The sequence below is a fragment of the Etheostoma cragini genome, chromosome 15 (genome assembly GCF_013103735.1).
Source record: "Etheostoma cragini isolate CJK2018 chromosome 15, CSU_Ecrag_1.0, whole genome shotgun sequence".
NCBI lineage: Eukaryota > Metazoa > Chordata > Actinopteri > Perciformes > Percidae > Etheostoma > Etheostoma cragini.
This window is the reverse complement of record NC_048421.1, coordinates 456,517-463,820: the sequence shown is the minus strand read 5'-3', so window position 1 is coordinate 463,820 and position 7,304 is coordinate 456,517. Positions and strand designations below refer to the sequence as shown.

The 7,304-nt window shown below is 43.8% G+C and overlaps 1 protein-coding gene and 1 long non-coding RNA gene across 2 annotated transcripts in view; both read left to right on the top strand.

Moving 5' to 3' along the window:
- LOC117958237 overlaps nucleotides 1–7,304 on the top strand; it is an 859,617-nt gene that overhangs the window by 467,519 nt on the left and 384,794 nt on the right. The window lies entirely within an intron of this gene.
- LOC117958301 overlaps nucleotides 2–7,304 on the top strand; it is an 8,576-nt gene continuing 1,273 nt past the window's right edge. The window contains exons 1-3 of the long non-coding RNA XR_004659674.1: nucleotides 2–63; nucleotides 411–458; nucleotides 1,557–1,560. This is a non-coding gene — a long non-coding RNA (uncharacterized LOC117958301). The remainder of the gene's footprint in view (nucleotides 64–410; nucleotides 459–1,556; nucleotides 1,561–7,304) is intronic.

Genomic DNA, 7,304 nt, shown 5'->3' with positions numbered 1-7,304 from the left:
ATACATGCCACCAGAGGCTTTTAAATTATCGTACAAACCTACCAGATCCTGTGATATCTACAGGTATGAGAGCATACCAGCACTCGAATAAAAATGTTTTTTAATGATCATATAATAAATAATAACTGGAGACGGGATCACTCCAGTTGCCATGCTAACACATGTTCAGTATAGACAGGAAGTCAAAATATCAGTCGCTTAGTCCTTTAACGGGAAAAGGAATTGTTTTCAGGTAGGAGGGATACTAATAGGACTTCATGCACAAATTTCCTATATGACATTAAATATCCTCATTCTCACATGAGCATTAATTATCAGATGACAACAACCCAGCCAGCAACCAACCAGGGTGTGATTGTTGTGATATGGATAATAATCCTGACATGAAACGCACTCTGTCTGTCTTTCAGTTATGGGATACTCCTTTGGTCCATTGCCACAGGGAAACAACCATATGAGTGTAAGTGACTGTTGTGTCTTTAGCAGTCCCTCAAGGATTTCGTGACTTTTTTTGAGATCTTTCCTGATTTTGCGAGAGCTTCTGTTAAACATTGCAAAGATAATTGCAATGTCTTTAATATTGCAATGAAGTTGGGAGAGACAGTGAAAAAACTTTTTTTGGTATACTTGGTATAAAGATACTTTTTTGGGAGAATTAAACTACTCTGCGCTGAGTTTTCCTTGCAACCAAAAAGGCTCAGGATGCTGCAAATGTTGGTACAATGTGAAAATGGCTGGATTTAAGATTTAAAAAAAGCTTTGGACAGCTGGACGTCAGCTTGGGCTCTGGAATCCAATCCAATCCAAGTATTATCTATCGTAATCTTACACGTGGTGCAGGAACGGCAGGACTCTGTAGGTGTAGATGGAGCTACCCTACAGCAGACGTCACTGTGGTGCTGCCAGTAATATATGAAATGAATAATTGGAGTGCTTTACATTTCATAAATGGTCCATGACTGCTGTAACAGCAGGTGGCAGATTAGTCCCATTTAGCAGATTGAACCTAAACCTTTACATAAGCATCAGTCTACAAACAACCGTCTATTCAGGTATTAACACGGTCTCATTTAACCTCAAGGCCACTCTGAAAGCCTTTTCTTATTCTTCCTCCAATGTAGATGCAAGACCCGAAATAATAATGCGACGCATCCCGAAAGGAGAGCGTCCACCGCTGTATGATATTACGGGCGATGCTGCCGGGTTGACGGAGCTGAAAAGACTGATGGAGAGATGCTGGGACCAGAAACCTGAACGAAGGCCCACAGCCCTTGGTGAGGAAACTACGTCATTCACCTCTGATCCAGTGAATTAACAGAAAAACAGCTCGTTATGCCGGGCTCTAACGTTAGTCTTTACTCTATGTTGTGTACAACAGAGTGTACAACTGAGACGGAACAAATGTTCAAGAAGCACAACGATGAACTCAACAAAGCTGTCTATGAAGTGCTGGAGAAACTGGTGAGGAAAATATCTCTTCATCAACACTCAAGTCCGGCTGAGACAGTTTAACATTAAGACAAAATGCAGCAACACAACCAACCGATCTTACAGAGAAATGTGCTCTTAAACCCCACTTTTGTACTTTTAATGAAGAGTCTGACATTCACTAATGTTTTCTTATCTTGGATTTGCTAAGAACAAAATCTACGAACAATCAAGAGCACTCTTACACACATGTGAGTAATGACGGTTTGCTTCAAATGTGTTATTGCATTGTTTAAATGTACAGTCATTTACGATGATAATGTTGTACTGTAATGTATTTCTGATCATTTGTTGATCAGCAAACCACAGCGTTGGTAACTTGTCCGCCAGATGTGTTCATATCATTTTGTCCCCATGTTCGCTGCTTCACACTTTTTTGATTATACATACAAGGAAATAAAACCATCTTAAAATACATTCACAAATAAATCCAAAGGCATTCAGATTCTAACAACATATTTCCGTTTTATGCTGGTTAGGATAGGCACTTGGTGTTAAAAGCCAGGCCTTGTTTGTGGTAGTGGACATCTTCTGCTTTTACTATAGTAAATGTCACTGGTTATTTGTACTTTTACTTATATACTGAGCTTCAGTACTTCCTCCACCAATGCAATGTACAAGTCATCTGCGACTCCAACAACCATCTGTTGAAGGCGGTCTCGCACTTCCCAGGAGAAGCACAGGAAAGTTCTTAAATGGGAATTTACAGAGTGTTTTCTCATGCTAATTAGGAACAACAGGCACGCACTTTCAATTACAAAGACGTGGTATTCATCAATCAAAAGAACACCTGTGTGGTCAATTCGGTTTAAGAACACGTCATGAATTCGACGTAGACTTTTCTTATGGACTTTTTTGAGAACATATTTAAGAGAAAACTTAGAAAGATATCAGTGGATGAGGCCCATTGTTTTTATCATTGTGTAACTGTCTCTTTGTTTTTCCAGAAGCAAAAGGAAGGAAAGGGCATGGCAGCAGGAAAGAAGGTTCAGAAGGATCCAGTTGCTGAGGCTTCAGGTCTGTATTTATAGAATACTGTTGCCTTGGTCCAGACCTTTGAACCTGTCTGACACTAAGTTTACTGATATGGCATCTGGCGTTGTGACATATCTGTACATACACACCGCCGCCCACTTGAGCTGCAAAGGAAGCTCTGGCCGCCTCGTCAAGGACACTTGCCAAAACTTATGGAGGTGCTTTGGCTGCTCTGACGTTGCAGGACAGTCACATCGTATTTTCTCCGGGATCAGGCAGCGCGAAGACATCTATATTCCGATTGGTTGCTGGTCATTTTCCGCTGGACCGCGTCATAGCTCATTACCATAAAGTTAAATCAAATTCAACTTTCTGCATGGAAAAGGCGTGATTGGGAGGAACGGCATCCCTGATCTAAACCAGAGTAGTTCTGGTCTTGGCGGAGCTGTCAACTGATCACCATCTGGTGGTGAGTTGGGTCAGGGAGTGGGGGAAGACTCTGGACAGACCTGGTAAGTCCAAACGGGTTGTAGGAGTAAATTGGTAACGTCTGGAGGAGGCCCCTGTCCGACAGAATTTCAACTCACGCCTTTCGTGTATCCCTGTGGAGGCTGGGGGCATTGAGCATGAGTGGATAATGTTCAGAGTTTCCATCACTGAAGCTGTGGTCTTAGGGTCTTAGGGTCTTAGGTGCCTGAAGGGGTGGTAACCTATGAACACCCTGGACACCGGTGGTCAGGAAAGCCGCTGGAGGCAACTGCAAGGTACCGAAGGGCTGCAGCCTCTGCCGTGACAGAGGCAAAACAGCGGGTGTGGGAGAAGTTCAGAGAAGACATGGAGAAGGACTTTCGGTCGGCACCAAGGTGCTTCTGGAAAACGGTTCGCCACCTCAGGAGGGGGAAGCAAGGAATCATCCAAGCTGTGTACAGTAAGGATGGGACGTTGTTGACCGCAACTGAGGAGGTAATAGAGCAGTGGAAGGAGCACTTTGAGGAACTCCTAAATCCAGCTGACACGTTCTCTGTCGTAGAGGCAGAGCTGGAGGATGATGGGGAATTATTGTCAATTTCCCTGGTGGAGGTCGCTGAGGTAGTCAAACAACTCTACACTGGCAAACCCCCAGGGATTGATGAGATCTGTCCAGAAGTGCTGAAAGCTCTGGTTGTGGAAGGGCTGTCCTACTTGACACACGTAGTCAGGGTGGGGAGAGGTTTAAGTTTGGTCGCTGCTTTTTGCAGATGATGTGGTCCTGATGGCGTCATAGGCCTGTGACCTTCAGGACTCACTGGATCGGTTTGCAGCCGAGTGTGAAGCGGCGGGGAAGAGGATCAGCACCTCAAAATCTGAGGCCATGGTTCTCAGCAGGAAACCGATCTAGTGCCTTCTTCAGGTAGGTAAGGGAGTTTAAAAACCTTTGGGTCTTTTTCGCAAGTGAGGAGACCATGGACCGTGAGATTGGTTGGAGAATCAGAGCAGCGGGTGCGGTATTACATTCTATTTATCATACTGTTGTGACGAAAAGGGAGCTGAGCCAGAAGGCAAAGCTCTCAATCTACCGGTCAGGTTTCTTTCCTACCCTCACCTATGGACATGAAGGCTGGGTCATGACCGAAAGAACGAGATCCAGGATACAAGCGCCCAAAATGGTTTTACTCAGGAGGGGGGCTGGCGTCTCCCTTAGAGATCGGGTGAGGAGCACAGTCATCCGAGAGGAGCTCAGAGTACAGCTACTGCTCCTTCACGTTGAAAGGAGCAAGTTGAGGTGGTTCAGGCATCTGGTAAGGATGCCTCCTGGGCGCCTCCCTAGGGAGGTGGTCCAGGCAGGTCAAGCTGGGAGGAGGCCTCGGGGAAGACCCAGGACTAGGTGGAGGATTATATCTCCAACCTTGCCTGGGAACACCTCGATCCCCCAGTCTGAGCTGGTTAATGTGGCTCAGGAAAGAAAAGTTTGGGATCATTTGCTGGAGTTGCTCCCCCCACAACCCGATAAGCAGAGGAAGATGGATGGAGAATCCAGTTTGCGTAAACAAACAAGGAATTTGACTTCGGTTAATCTTTGCTTTCAAAGTACAACACTAACTTACTGTAACATACTGTATAAAGTATAAAAACAGATGATCACGGTCATGCGATTGAAAGAACCTTAACAGCTGAGTGTGTTTCCTAGATAGGAATCAGCTGTGATTGATCTATTTGCATAACTTCAATCAGCTTTTTCTCTCATTTACAGGAACAATGGAACACATGTAAAATGCAGGGGATATATTTGTTTTAATGTACTATATGAACAGCTGTTCACTTTGACTTTAGCCTAAGTTAGGTTTAGAACATGATATCTGTTCTGACGTACAGAATGAAATCATCACATCTGGTTGCAGAAAACCATCATTTAATAAGCATCAGCTTAAATTGTCAAACTCAAGCCTTCAAAACATCAGTCCACTAATTATGTCCTGTTTGCATGTGTGTGAACTCGGCCAGCCTGTGTGTAATGTTTAAAATAACAGAGTGTAAAATGTAACTTATCCTCCTTGGATTAATAGGAGGATAAGTTACAATGTATTATTTTTTAACTATTTATTTGTGTGATACAGCTGCAAATAAGTATTTGAACACCTGAGAAAATCAATGTTAATATTCGGTCCAGCAGCCTTTGTTTGCAATTCCAGAGGTTAAGACTAGAAAAGATTTATAAGAACAGTCCATTTACATTTAAACTGCCGCTGTGTTTTGGGAAGTGCTGGACAATATATCAATATCATATCTATCATGATAGACTAAATGTTGTTTTGATTTTGGATTTTGTTGCATACATCTTAGGTATGCTGCTGATTGTGGCCACACATGGCGACATGCAGCAGCAGTGTGAGAGTAACTGTGGTGTCATTCAGTTTTAAACTATGTGTTTATTTCACCAGCTTCTAACGTGGTTCTTAACCTGTCCGTCTATGTTATCGTTTTACTAACCATTATTGGACTGATCGGCATATGAATGGAGGCAACATGTTGACTCCCCTGAATTTGACAGGCCTCCTTTTCTTGCTGACGCTTTCATGTCCCTTTTTATGAGAACTTTTTGTGTATGGAGAATCTCTCCGGTATAGTCGAGTTCCTTCTGCTTTAGCACAGCACCGGTGCACCGTGGATTCATCCAGTTTCCCCCCCAGAGATCCTCCGGTTGCCGGACCTCTGCCCAGTGAACAGGGCGCCCCGGACGAAGCCGACAGTTAGGAAAAGATGGAGAAGCGGCGGTGTGTGCCAAAGGCTCAAGAGACAGGGACACAGGCGGATTATCCATCCCACAGTCATCCTCGCTAATGTCCCGTCGCTCTGGAATAAAGAGGACGAGCTTCAGGCAAACGTCAAGTTCCTAGAGGAGCATTGTAGTGCCTGTCTTCTCGCCTTCACGGCTTAAGGAACACGACATTCAGTCTGATCTGGAAATCGAGGGCTTCGGAGTCCCCTACCGCTTGGACAGTGACCGGAACGTCACTTTGTTGGGGGTCTGGGTCTGTATGTAAATGGGTTGTCAGAGAGTCACTGTGTTTAGATACAGACGGACATTAAACTCCTCTCTGTATCCTTACTTCCTTTTTCTCTTCCAAGGGAATTCCCCCAATTATTTGACTTGTGTTCGTTTACCTCAAGGCTAATGCCGATATGGCGACTCAAGCCAGGACTAGATCTGTACAGCGGCTATGGGGGATTGCACCAGACGCACCATTCCTAATGAAGGGTGATTTTAAACACTGCAAACCGGAGAAGTCTCTCGGTCACTTTTACCAGTATGTCACTTGTCCGACCCGTCCCTCAAAGTGTCTTTGGACTTACAAATCGGTCCTGAAGACGCACAAGGCGGATCGAAGATTTGTTCTGGTATGGACAGAAGACTCCGTTCGGTGCCTCCAGGACCAGGTTTAACTGGCACTGATTGGGATATGTTTAAAAATGCCTGCCCCGGGGAGAAAACCATGATGGGGTTGCAGTCCAAAAATTGTTCTATTTCTCAGAATGGGCTAACCGACCTGGACTTTTCTAATGAACTAAATGTTTTTTATAACTGTTTAAATATCCATGATTTTATCCTGTGAATGTGAATTAATAAATTCATGGTCTTAAAACTCTTCCATGGGGTCAAAGGGGCAAGTCCAGGTCCCAATGGGATTGGGGGTCGGGTTCTGAGGAACTGTGCTGTCCAGATAGCAGATATCTTCTGCTTCATCTTCCAGACGAAGATGAAGACAGCTGCATGTGGTCCCTCATCTTTGGAAAGACTCAACCATTGTTCCTGTGCCTAAGATAAAAAGTCCTAGGACCCTCAATGACTTCAGACCAGGGGCACTTACATCTCTTGTCATGAAAACGTTTGAAAGCCTAGTGAAGAATGCACTTTTAGACACTGTACAGGATAAGTTGATAATAATAAAATGTTAACGGTTAAAGCAATAACTTAGCTTTTATGATCTTTGCATGTTATTTAATTCTTAAACCAGTTATTAAACTTATACTGTTAATTAAATGATATTTAACTTATGATGTTATTAACTCCAGCTGTTTTGTGTCTTGTTCTCTCCATCAGATGTCTGTGAACTGGAACTGGACACAAACACAGTAAACAGAAACCTCAAACTGTCTGACAACAACAGGACGGTGACATATGTGAGAGAGGATCAGTCATATCCTGATCATCCAGAGAGGTTTGAGTCCTGTCCTCAGCTGCTGTGTAGAGATGGTCTGACTGGTCGCGGTTACTGGGAGGTTGAGAGGATTCAATTCAATTCAATTCAATTTTATTTATAGTATCAATTCATAACAAGAGTTATCTCAAGACACTTTACAGA